This window comes from Rhinolophus ferrumequinum, chromosome 11 (genome assembly GCF_004115265.2).
Source record: "Rhinolophus ferrumequinum isolate MPI-CBG mRhiFer1 chromosome 11, mRhiFer1_v1.p, whole genome shotgun sequence".
NCBI lineage: Eukaryota > Metazoa > Chordata > Mammalia > Chiroptera > Rhinolophidae > Rhinolophus > Rhinolophus ferrumequinum.
In genome coordinates, this window is record NC_046294.1 from 69,057,243 (window position 1) to 69,070,452 (window position 13,210).

The following is a 13,210-nucleotide window of genomic DNA, read 5'->3' on the forward strand; positions in this document are numbered from 1 at the left end:
ACATACAAAAGATATATATATATATATATATATACACACACACACACACACACACATATGCTCAACTTCACTAGCTATAAAGGAAAAGCAAAAAAAATGACAATGAAGAAAGCACTCAAAAAAAAAAAAAAACAAAAAAAACCCCTCCAGACTGGTAGGAGGGTGGAACAGGTGGTCCCACACATGCGTGGGCCCATTAAAATCGGGAGGGCTATCTTGGTTGTGGAGGTCCCCCAGGGAAGAGTGAGGGGTTCTAGCGCACACACTAGCCTCCTCAGCCCATAGTGCCAGATCTGGGGAGAAAAGTCCCAATAATTTCTGGCTGTGTAAACCAGTGAAGAATGGCTGAGTGAGACAGAGGTAAGCTAGAGTCCAGGCATTCCTGTTGAAGGGACCATGCCCAGACTTACTCGCTGACAAACTACTCACTGTGAGCTTCAGCACTAGGGCAGCAGCTCAAAAGGCTCTAGGGGACACATGGAGAGGAACTGAGTTGTCTGCTTCAGGGTGAGGGCTGAACGGGCACCTTTCTCCCAGACAGAAGTGCTGACAGAATCCATTGTTTCTTTGTTGAGCCTTCTTCCTTTCCAGAGTGCTGATGCAGGCAGCTGCCATATCTGAGTCTCCATCAAATTGGCTAATGCTGCCCTGGTAATTCTGAGACCACACACCCCCACCAACTTTCAGGCAAACCCAGGCTGTTTTCAGTGGCTTTTTCATACAAATTGTCAGCCTTGGCTCATGCTACAGCCTTTCCTAAAGTGTCTCAAAAGTTCACAAAGCCTGAACAAGCAGCATCTGGCTTTGGCATGTCCTGTACTTCTGGCCAAGCATCCCTAAGCCAAGCACAAGTGTCAGCCAGCCTTGGTTCTTGGCTTGGCTTCTCAAAGCAACTCCAAGCTCAGTGTGGTTGGGCACCAGCCCACTGCTAAAACAAATCCTGCTCCATAGGATCAGCCCCTCCACAAAAGCTCCTTCATTGTACTTGTAGTCACAGCAAGTCCTCACAACCAATGAGCCTGAAAGTCAAACCCTCCCACTGAAGTGCAAAGAGCAACCGAGGCTCTACTATAAGAGGAGGACACACACAACTTACACAGGGACACACCTGGAGCACCCAGATCTAGTAACCAGAGAGACTGCCCCTCTGTGCCCCACAGGATACCTACTGTAGAAGGTCATACTACTATGAAACAGAGACATGGCAGTCCTACCTAATCCATAGAAACACACACAGGGCAGCAGCCAAAATGGGGAGACAAAGAAACATGTCCTAAATAAAAGAACAGAACAAAGTTCCAGGAAAAGAACTGAAAAAAATGGAGACAAGCAACCTACCAAATGCAGAGTTCAAAACACTATAAGCATGCTCAATGATCTCAGAGAAAACTTCAACAAAGAGACAGGAAACATAAAAATGAAGATGGATAACATAAAAAAGAACCTGTCAAAAATAAAGAATAAAATAACTGAAATGAAGAATACATTATAGGGAATCAACAGTAGATTAGATGAAAGAGATAATCAAATCAGTTATTTAGAAGATAAAGTATCAGAAAACACCCAAATAAAACAGCAAAAAGAAAAACAGAATCCAAAAAGATAAGGACAGTTTAAGGGGCCTCAGGCACAATATCAAGCATGTCAACATTGGCACCAGAAGGAGAAGAGAGAGAGAAAGGAATTGAAAACATATTTGAAAAAATAGTGATTGGAAAACTTCCCTAACCTTGTGAAGGAAATGTATATTCAAGCTCAGCAACTGCAGAGAGTCCCGAACGAGATGAACCCAAAGACACAAGATACTTAAAATGCCAAAGTTTAAAGACAAAGAGAATCTTTAAAGCAGGAAGAGAAAAGCAATTATTTACCTACAAGGGAGCTCTCTAAGACTGTTAGTTGATTTCTCAACAGAAATTTATAGGCCAGATGGAATTGGCAGGAAGTATTCAAAGTGATGAAAAGAAAGGACCTACAACCAAGACTACTTTACCCAGCAAAGCTATAATTTAGATTCATAGGACAAATAAAGAGTTTCCCAGACAAGGAGAAGATAAAGGAGTTTATCACCAAAAAATCAGTGCCATAAGGTATGTTAGAGGAACTTCTTTAGACAAAATAAATAAATAAATAAACTTCAAAAAATATGAATAATAAAATGGCAATAACTACATATCTAGCAATAATTACTTTAAATGTAAGTAAGTGTATGAAATGCTCCCATCAAAAGACACAGTGTGGCTGAATGGATAAAAATACAAGACCTGTATAAATGCTGCCTGCAAGAGATTCACTTCAGACCAAAAGACACAAAGACACTGCAAGTAAAGGGACTGAAAAAGTTATTTCATGAGAATGGAAACAAAAGACAAGCAAAAAAAAAAAAAAAAAATGCTGGGGTAGCAATACTTATACCAACAAAATAAATATACTTTAAAACAAAGTATATAACAAGAGTCAAAGAAGGACCTAGTAATACAACTTCTGGGTATTTATCCAAAGAAACCCAAAAGCTACTTTGAGGGGACATGTTGGCCCATGCATTCTTTACCTCATTGTTTATGATAACCAAGATATGAGGCAATCTGGAGGTTCCTGAATGGATGAATGGATAAAGAAGAGGTGGTATGCATATATGTGTGTATGTATGTGTGTGTGTAATGGGACATTAGCCATTGGAATGAATGATATTTTGACATCTGCAACAACATGGATAGATCTAGAGGGTATTGTGGTGAGTTTATAGTAAGTCAGAGAGGGAAAGACATACGTCATATGATTTCACTTATAAGTGGAATCTAAAGAACAAAATAAACAAATGAAACAGAAATAAATAGATACAGAGACCATTTTGATGGTTACCAGATGGGAGGGGGATGGGGGTGAGTGAAGTGAAGGGATTAAGAACTACAAATTGGTTGTTACATAGTAGTCATGGGGATGTAAGGCATAGCATAAGAAGTACAGTCAATAATATTGTAATAACTATGTATGGAGTTAGATGGGTACTAAATCTACCAGGGTCATAGATGGGAGGGGGATTGGAGACATGGTGAAAAAGGTGAAGAAATTACGAAACACAAATTGGAAGTTACAAAATAATCAATGGGATGTAAAGTAAAGCATAGGGAATATAATTAATAATATGGCAATAACTATGTATAGTATCAGGTGGGTACTAGTTAAAGGGATCACTTCTTGTATAAATGTTTGACTACTATTATGTTCACTGGATGTAATGTACAGCATAGGCAATATAGTCAAAATATTGTGAAAGGGTAGTATGGGTGTTAGATGGTTGTTGGACTTACGGTGATAACATTTTTAGGTATATAAATGTTGAATAACTATGGTGTATACCTGACACTAATATAATATTGTATGTTAGCTATATTTTAATTAAAATTAAAAATACATCTTGATTAAAAATGTTAAAAAAACACAATGTGATATCACTTCACATTTGTTAGAATTATTATTATCAAGACAAGAAATAACAAGTGTTGGAGAGGATGTGGAGAAAAGAACAGTCACACACTGCAAGTGGGAATTTAAATTGGTACAGCCACTATGGAAAACATATAGAGATACCTCAACAATTAAATATAGAACTACTATCTGATCCAACAATCCCTTTTCTGGTTATCTACCCAAAATATACAAATGTATTCATAAAGACATATGTACTCCTATGTTTACTGCAGCATTATTCATGGTAGCCAAGACATGGAAAGAACCCAAGTGTCTTTCAGTGGATGATTGGATAAGGGATATGTGGTACATATATAATGAAATACTACTTGTTATAAGAAAAGATGAAATATTGCCATTTGTGACATCATGGATGTATCTTAAGAGTACCATGCTAAGTGAAATAAGTCATACAGAACACAAGGACTATGTGATTGCACTTATACAAAGGACATAAAACAGAAAACAACAAATGAACAAAAGAAAAAAAACAAAATCTCACTGACATAGACAACAATATGGTAGTTACAAGAGGGGAAGTGTGGTGGGAGGAGGTAGAAGAGGCTAAAGGGTATCAAATATATGGTGGGAAGGAAACTAAACTTTGAGTGGTGATCACGAAATGCAATATACAGATGTTGTAGTATGTAATTGTACATTTGAAGCTTATATAATCTGATTAGCCAATGTCACCAAATACATTTAATTAAAAAAAAAATAGAAAAAAAACAACAAGGAAAAGAAACCCATACAATTCATAGAATACCTAAATTAGTAACAGTGATTGCTCTGAAGAGGGGGCCAGGGAGGCAGGATGGATTGTTTTTTATTATACGAGATCTGACAATTAAGTTCACGAACTTGTTGCAATGATATTGCTAAACTTTTTTGATATGATATTATTCATTATGAATATGTACCAACTAGACAGTTAACCAACTTTACTATTTGGAAGTGCTGAAACGGCTGTAAGAAAAAAGTTAGACTACCTCAACTTTTTGCCAACAATTCATGGCTCTTGCATCATGACAATGCACCACCTCATACAGCACTGTCTGTTAGGGAGTTTTTAACCTGTAACAAATAACTATATTGGAACATCCTCACTAGTCACCTGATCTGGTCCCCAATGGCTTCTTTCTTTACATGAAGATAAAGGAAATTTTATTGAAAGGAAGACATTTTGATGGCATTCAGGACATCAAGGGTAATAGGAGGACAGCTCTGATGGCCATTCCAGAAAATGAGTTCCAAAGTTGCTTTGAAGGGTGGACAGATGCTGGCATCTGCTTCCCAAGGGGAGTACTTAGAAGGTGACAACAGTGATATTCAGCAATGAGGTATGTAGCACTTTTTCAAGGATGAGTTCACAAACATGATGTATGAAAATACATCATAAGTGTCCTACGTATATATCTATGACTTTTAAAAACTAAATTTAAAAATTGGTTTAAAAAAGAAAACATTGGTTTTATATTTGGAATGTATTTTACACATATTGAAAATATTGGTCATATGTGCTATGCATAAATATTTAGCAGTAGTGTAGTACTTTAGATACTCTAGATATATACTTACACATTATGATAATACATCAAAAGTGTATTTATTGGGGTAGCCGGTTAGCTCAGTTGGTTAGAGCGTGGTGCTCTTAACAAGGTTGCCGATTCGATCCCCACATGGGCCACTGTGAGCTGTGACATACACAACTAGATTGAAACAACTACCTAAATTGGAGTGATGGGTCCTGGAAAAACACACTTAAAACAAATAAAAGTTTTAAAAAAAAATTTTTTAAAACGGTGTATTTATGAAAGCAAAGGGTATCCATCTAATAAGGCCCTAGTCATTTCCTCTTTTAAATGAGAAGTAATTCAGAAAACTAGAGAACAGATTATGTTTTTATCTATCTTTATCCTGAGATAAATTGTGGGTAATGTTCATCTTTAGGAGCAACAAATGTTCTCTGGATATCCTGGGGAAAAAAAATTGTTTATTTTAATTGCAGATTTATAATGTTTATCCATCTGCAAAACCTGAAATATATTGGCTTAAAAAAAATCATGTTCTTACTAATTTGAAAAGCTATATGCATCTGTATATTCATGCAGCACTATTTACAATAGCAAAGACATGGAAGAAACCTGTGTCCATCATAGATGAATGGATAAAGAAGTGGTATATATTTAATATATATATATATATATATATATATATATATATATATATATATACATAATCGACATATAATATAATATAATACATAATAGACATTATATATCTATATAATATAGATCTATATAATTAATCATAAATAAATAATGAAATCTTGTCATTGGCAACACCTTGTTGGCCATAGAGGGTATTACAGTAAGTGAAATAAGGCAGCTATAAAAAAAATACGTTGTATGATTTCAGTTACATCTGGAATCCAAGAAACAAAACAAATGCACAAACAACACAGAGACAGTCTCATAGATACATGAAATATTCTGGTGGTTTCTGGAGGAGGGGGAGTTGAGGGCAGATGAAATAGGTGAAGGGGATAAAGAGGTACAAACTCCCCATTATAAAATAAGTCATAGGGTTGTAATGTACAGCATATAGTCAAAAATACACTCATAAATTTGTGTAGGGACTAAACTGAGTGTGGTAATCATTTTGTGATGTATATAAATAGCAAATCATCATGATGTTCACCTGAAACTAATAGGATATTGTATGCCAATTATACTTCAATTAAAAAAGTATCACATCCTCAGAATTAAGGAAATGCTGTTAAGATTAAAGGATATGATTCATTACTACACTTTGGTGTTCATTTTCCCCCTCATTTGAAAGTTTCTTTAGTTGAATGCCAGATGTCTTAAATATTCAATATGCTTTACTCCTTCCCCCGTACCACTGTAATGTGATTGCAGTTTCCCTTCGGTGTTGTCATGAGACATTAAGGATTCATGGGTTCTTAAGAATCATTTTTGATAGTTGTCATTCCTACAAAATTCCAATTTTTTGTTTGCTTGTTTTTTACTCAATGTCTCTTAGTTGTATCTACACTTTCCTATGAGCAAGGAGAATATATTGATATTATTAAACCTACAAAAAATATCTGTGATTTAAAACATTGAAAAAGTTAGATGAGGTTCAGGAATTTTATGAGATTTTCTGTATCAGAATTATTCCAATAAATATCAAGTCTTATCTAATAGCCCCACACTTAAAAACTTAAGAAAAAAATAACCTCCAAATACTATGTCTATTTAACAAGTAATACAATTAAAATAGAACATCCAAGAATAACTAGACACACACACACAAAAAAAAAAAAAAAGAAAAAAAAAAGAAAAATTACAGACGATAGCTAAATCCACAAAATATAAGGAGGACATTTTAATAAAATGGAATATTTAGAACAAATACTACATAAAGCAATATGTTTTAAAAAATAAGTTAATTTTTTTTTAATGTTATGGATGGAAGGTGTTGAAAAAAATCAAAAATATTTCAATCACAGTTACATAAAAGTTATTTGTAATGCTTCTTTGATCAGGAACAATTGCTGTGTTGGTCTACAAGTAAAAGTAAAGTATGTGAACTATGTAGATAAGTTATCAGAGTGTCTGAAAGAATTTTTATAAAATGAAGGAAATATATGGTACTAATGTCCCCTAATTCTTTAATTTTTAAAAAAGTATGTATGTTTAAAATGAAAGGAACAATCTGTCAGACTGATTCTTTTATACTAAATATAAATCCAAGAACATTAAAAACTCAAATATTAGAATTCACATTATTGTTCTTGAACTTAAAATTATGATCCACCTGTCCTGTGACTATAGTCAGAATTTTAGAGAGTTGATTGCAGAGCTCATCTGTTACAAATATAGAAATGGCAGCAGAAAAACAAATGAGACAATACGTGGTAATGTGTTTCGCCTTAAACAAATGTTCAGTACATACATCATTCTCAGTAGTAACAGAGCTATGAACAAAACACTACCAAAACCTGAGTAATCTGATTTTTTACTGAGTTTCTGTTCAAATGATACCATGTACTTATTATCAGAAATCACTTTTTGAAAAGTGAAGATCTTTTTTGAACACGAGAACATCTAATTTGCAAAAGGGTCAGAAGTATGTATTGAGGTCTGTAGTTCAGCATGTGTAAAAGATATAATTCATATTTTTAAGAATTTTTATATTTTCATGCCCTATCAATCATTTTGGTCTATATCATCCCAACCATTGTTTCCTTTGCATTTTAAAGTTAATTTTCTTGAGATCATAATGGATCCATTACTTCAAATTCCAAGCTTGATCAAAAAAAAAATAGTATTTTCCAAATTTCCATTTTAATATAATAACCGTATCTAATAATCTCAAACTTAGAATTGTACCATTATCAGCAGAGTTATGTGATTTAGCAAAAGTGTCAACCAGCAGGAAGGGATTGTCTCTTTCCAACAAGGTGGCTGAAGACCAGGATGGGAGGCAGAGATACAAGAGAAAAAGTGCAATAAGAAGTAGATTTGAGGATTCTGAATTGCCCCTTGATATCAAAACATTTAAAGGGTAGATTGAGCTTCAGTAAACAGCTAGAGCAGAGGTGATTATCTCTCCTTTTAATGACCTAGCTGAAAAAAATAAAATAAAATCTTAGGAGAAGTCTCAGGATTAATCGCACCATCAGAAAAGTATGATACTGCTAAGGAAAAATATTCAGAAATCGTGGTGTATTGTGAATAGACTCATTATTATGAAACACTGGAAAATAAAAGGAAGAATGAAGAATTCGTACTGTTTCCTGTATAAGGTATACTGATGAGTTGTAAAATAAGAGATAAGGGGAAGTTTCATTTACAGAAATATTTACCCTTGGTTCTGTGTTCTGTTTTTATAGTTCTGCCCTCTGCATCGTCTTTTCTTTTTCACGAAGGGTAACAATCTCAAATTGACATCTCAATAGCCTTCTATTTGCTTCTTACCAATACAATTTTAGGGTTGCAATAGGCTCTTTGCTTTATACTCACTCTCCACTTCAGTGCAAGATGACAGTACTTCCAATACAATTCTCTTAAAGTATTTTGGGTGTCCTCTAAATTATTTTAGGTTTTAGTTCATTCGACAAAGTGTGAAACCACATATCTCTTCAAGATTAAGATCTTTTCTATTTTGAGCTGCTGCTGAGACTCCTGGGATATAAAACCCTTAAGCTTCCTAGAAGCACTATTTCTTGACTGAGAGAATCTAGAAGCATGCCCTTAATTTCTATAGAATAGCTTTTGTTTTACAAAAAGGTACTCTGAGACACTAACTTTAGTCTCTCTGAGGGCTTATAGGTTTTATAATTGCACTTTCAGTCTTCATCGTTAGATCCTATTTTTCTTGCAGTACCCAGGATTTAATCTTTGTTCCAGGATAACTTCTTAATTTTAGCATCATCTGCCTTCTGATGAGGCTGACAAACTTGAAAATCATGAAATCCTGGCCACTTATTGTTTAAGTTTTTCCTTTGTTCTTTCTTATCAGTTTTTCTCCATCCTCTTGTATTTCACTGTAAATAGAGGGGTAACAAAATAAAACAAAACAAAAAAAAAACATGTGCTACTTGTATATTGGAAATCTTTTTTTTTTCTAGATTGCCAGTTCATTAGATAGACTTTGTTCTTTCCATATAATTTCAGGCAATAGTGTTGCTAAACTTCCTGCCACTACATAACAAAGATCTCATTTTTTCCAGTGTCCAATAACATTTTCTTTATTTTCTGGATATTTCTTATAGCATCATCAAAGTTCCAACTCCTACAAATGGTGCGTTCAAGGTACTCTCAGCTTTTACTAAATTCTTCCCAAAGCCCACTGTTCAGTTCCATGGCCGTTCCCACATTTTAGTTGTAGTTATTTCAGCACCCCACTTCCAGATACAAAATAACATTATTTATCTATTTCTGTGTTAAAAATCTATCCTGAAGTTTTCAGATTAAAACAACAAACATTAATTCATTTTCTGAGGGCCAAGATTCTGGGAGTGGCTTATTTGTGTGATTACAGTCCATGTGTTTTATGAAGTTGCAGTCGAGATGACAGTCCACATAGCAGTCTTTGCATTTGAGGACTGGTGGATCTGCTTCCAAGCTCATTAATGTAGCCAGAGGTCTCATTCTCTCAGTATGTGGGCTTTCAATAGGGGTACCAAAGATATGGATTCTCCATAGTGAGTGATTAGATATTAGAGAAAGAGAGAGAACCTGAAAATAGGAAGCCACAGTTTTTTTATAACCTAATCTTGGGGTCACACTTCTATTATATTTTCTTATATTCACTTCTATTATATTTTATTCATTAGAAGTGAGTCATCAAGGTCATCCCATAATCAAGGAAAGGGAAATTAAGCTCCACCCTTTTAAGCTAGGAATATCAAAGAACTTCTGATTACATATTAAAAACCATCACAACAAGGACTTAGTTCATATTCTAAAGAAATGAATATTTGGGTCACCCTATCAGCAATGGCATAATAACTAGTCTAGGCACATGCTGAGAGAAAGAGGGTATAAAAATAAAGAAAAAAAAGTATTTATACTTTTATAAATGATACCATGAAAACTCGCCCAAATACAGACTGTATTTTTATGAGTATTTCTTTCTTATTTTGATATGAAAGTATTTGTTTACGTGTTGACCAATTCTTTTTTTCTGCCCTCTCCCATCCCTTTACTGCATAACATAAACTGTATATATAATGGTTAACTTAATATTTCACTATTTAAGCTATAAGATTTCAAAGAGGACAAGATTGACCAAGAAAAGGAATGTATCAGTCAAAAATAGATCAAATAATACTTAGGTCCTTCTTTCTCATTTTGGAAAAAAAGGATAGTATGTCTTCAGTTTTACAAGGTGATATTTTCTTTCCGTAACATGCAGCATGGTTTGCTATTGTCTTTCTTCAGAATTTATATAGTTAAAGAAATTGTGTATGAATTCCTGGTTGACAAGGAGAGGACAGTGGTGATTTTATACATTTCTTAGCTAAGTTGGTACTAAATGTTCTAGCATTTTTTGTTAATGCTCAGGTTAGGTTGACCGCAAATAAAATAGTAAAGGATTTGTAAGGTGTAAGTAAAGAGGGGGCAATTATGATGCTGTAGGATAAGTCAAAGTAAACTTGGTCCTGGCTGAATTCAGGCCTGAAGTTTTTCTACATCCCACTGCATTTCCCTGTTTATGTTGTCCAAGTCCTGGGCCAGGTGTAAATGTAGTTCAGTAGGAAAAAGCACTAGCTTCCTTTACAATTCATCTATGTCATCAAGGTTGGACGCAGTGACACTCTGGCACCTGTCTAATTTATCCTTACTCTCTCCTGCTCCACACCAACATTTTCTTCCTAACTTGGTCCTGATGATCTGAAGTGATTACATGCTAATCACCAGATACATAATGTGTCATATTTTCTTTACTAGCTTTCACAATTGTGTAAGGTCCAATTGTTACAAGAATGTATTTTATCCATATCACTATTAGGTGTTTTACATTTCGAATAAAGTATAACATGATAGAGTAGATCAGTACTGCGGCCTAATTATTCAAAAATACATCAGGATAATTTCAACATATGAATGTTATGCAGTTGTTACGAATGAAGAAAATATTATTAATCCTCTATACATAGGGAAGCAAATTTGGGTCCTTTTCCTACACTATTAGAAGGTGGTTGTGAGTCACTTGCATTCTCTTGTGTCTTGTTTTGAGAGCAACAATTTGAAGAAAAAAAAATGACTGAAATGAACTATATGATTAGGTCACCTCCCATTTAAAAGAAAATCTCATGTATTCTCAATTACCTTCAAAGTGAAATCTGAATGAAAAACCAAAAACCTCATGACTCATCAGTACCTCCTACATGCCTTTGTTTGTTTGTTTATTTGTTTATATTTTTTTTTTTACTTTTTTAAAGTTTATTGGGGTGACAATGGTTAGTAAAATTACATAGGTTTCAGGTATATAATTCTATATTACATTATCTATATATCACATTGTGTGTTCACCACCCAGAGTCCATTCTCCTTCCATCACCATACATTTGACCCCTTTTATCCTCTTCCACCACCCCCTGCCCCCTTACACTCTGGTAACCACTAAACTATTATCTATGTCTATGAGTTTTTGTTTCTCATTTGTTTGTCTTGTCCTTTTGTTGTTTTTGGTTTATACCACATATCAGTGAAATCATATGGTTCTCTGCTTTTTCTGTCTGACTTATTTTGCTTAGCATTATAATCTCAACATCCATCCAGGTTGTCACAAATGATCCTATTTCATCTTTAATCAAAGATTTACTTAAGCACTCTAGAAAAATAGTATATACTGATAAAAAATTATTTAGGAAAATGTATCCAAATGAGTTTAAATGTTAATAACTATTTAACTCTTCTTATCAAACATTATATTTTTGAGCAGAATTTTCATTCTACAAATAAGCAATCTTATATTGTAACAAAGGAAATAATTATCTGAGAGTCATGATTACACTCAAGAAACAAACTATGCAAATAAATATATGTGGAAAATGATCTTCAGATAGATTATAATCTTTTTGATGGGGTCTTCTACAGTTTCTTAAATCTCAGAATAGTGGCACAGGTTATTAATGAATCATATGGCAGTTAATGTGGCTATCATAACTACTTATGATAATAAACATTAAAAGTGAAATAAATCATATAGTTAGGAGAAAGGTTAAAAGCCTTTTGAGACAAAAAATATATCTATCAACACAGCTTGGTAAATGATCTCTCATTTCTCCTCTAACAAAACAATAAAATATCAAATTAAAATAAATTCTTCAAAGACTGGCATCCAACATCCTACTCTTTCTAAGTTACATGAACCCATTTGTATAAACACAGTTTTGGAGGAAATTGGTACATATTTATTAATGGAAATGATTAGACACATTTAAACATACCTTGCTAATAGCTTACAAATATGTTCCAGATATTGTCTTAAGTATTCTCTATGTATCTACTTATTTAATTCCCACTATAAGCTTATACATTTAGCATATTCTTATATACTCCTTTTTCATGAGAAGAAACTGAAGAAAACGACCTGAACTTTTCACCAATTAGTGGTTTTTGCATCACGACAATGCACCGGCTCACATGGCACTGTCTGTGAGGGAGTTTTTTTTGTTTCTGTTTGTTTTTTAACTAAAGTTTATTGGGGTGACAATTGTTAGTAAAGTTACATAGATTTCAGGTGTACAATTCTATATTACATCATCTATAAATCATATTATGTGTTCACCACCCAGAGTCAGTTCTCCTTTCATCACCATATACTTGACCCTTTACCTTCATCTACCACCCTCCTCCCCCTGTACCCTCTGGTAACTACTAAAAAACTGTTGTCTGTGTCTATGATTTTTGTTTCTTTATTTGTTTGTTTTTTCCAGTTTTGTATGAAAACATATGGCTCTCAACTTTCTCTGTACAACTTATTTAGCTTACCATACTAATCTCAAGATTTATCCATGTTGCTGCAAATGGCATTATTTTATCTCTTCTTAAGGCAGAATAGTATTTCATTGTGTATGTATACCACATCTTTATCCAATCATCTTTTGAAGGACATTTTGGTTGTTACACATGTGTATATTTGCACTGCCATTTTCCCTTTTTCTCAGAGCCATCATGTTTGTTAAGCCGCATAGCCCTTATATATGTTCTTTCTTCTG

The 13,210-nt window shown here is 34.0% G+C and overlaps 1 long non-coding RNA gene across 1 annotated transcript in view; it reads right to left on the bottom strand.

The window, feature by feature from the left end:
* The window catches only part of LOC117031346 (uncharacterized), a 107,168-nt gene that overhangs the window by 41,756 nt on the left and 52,202 nt on the right, over positions 1–13,210 (bottom strand). The window lies entirely within an intron of this gene.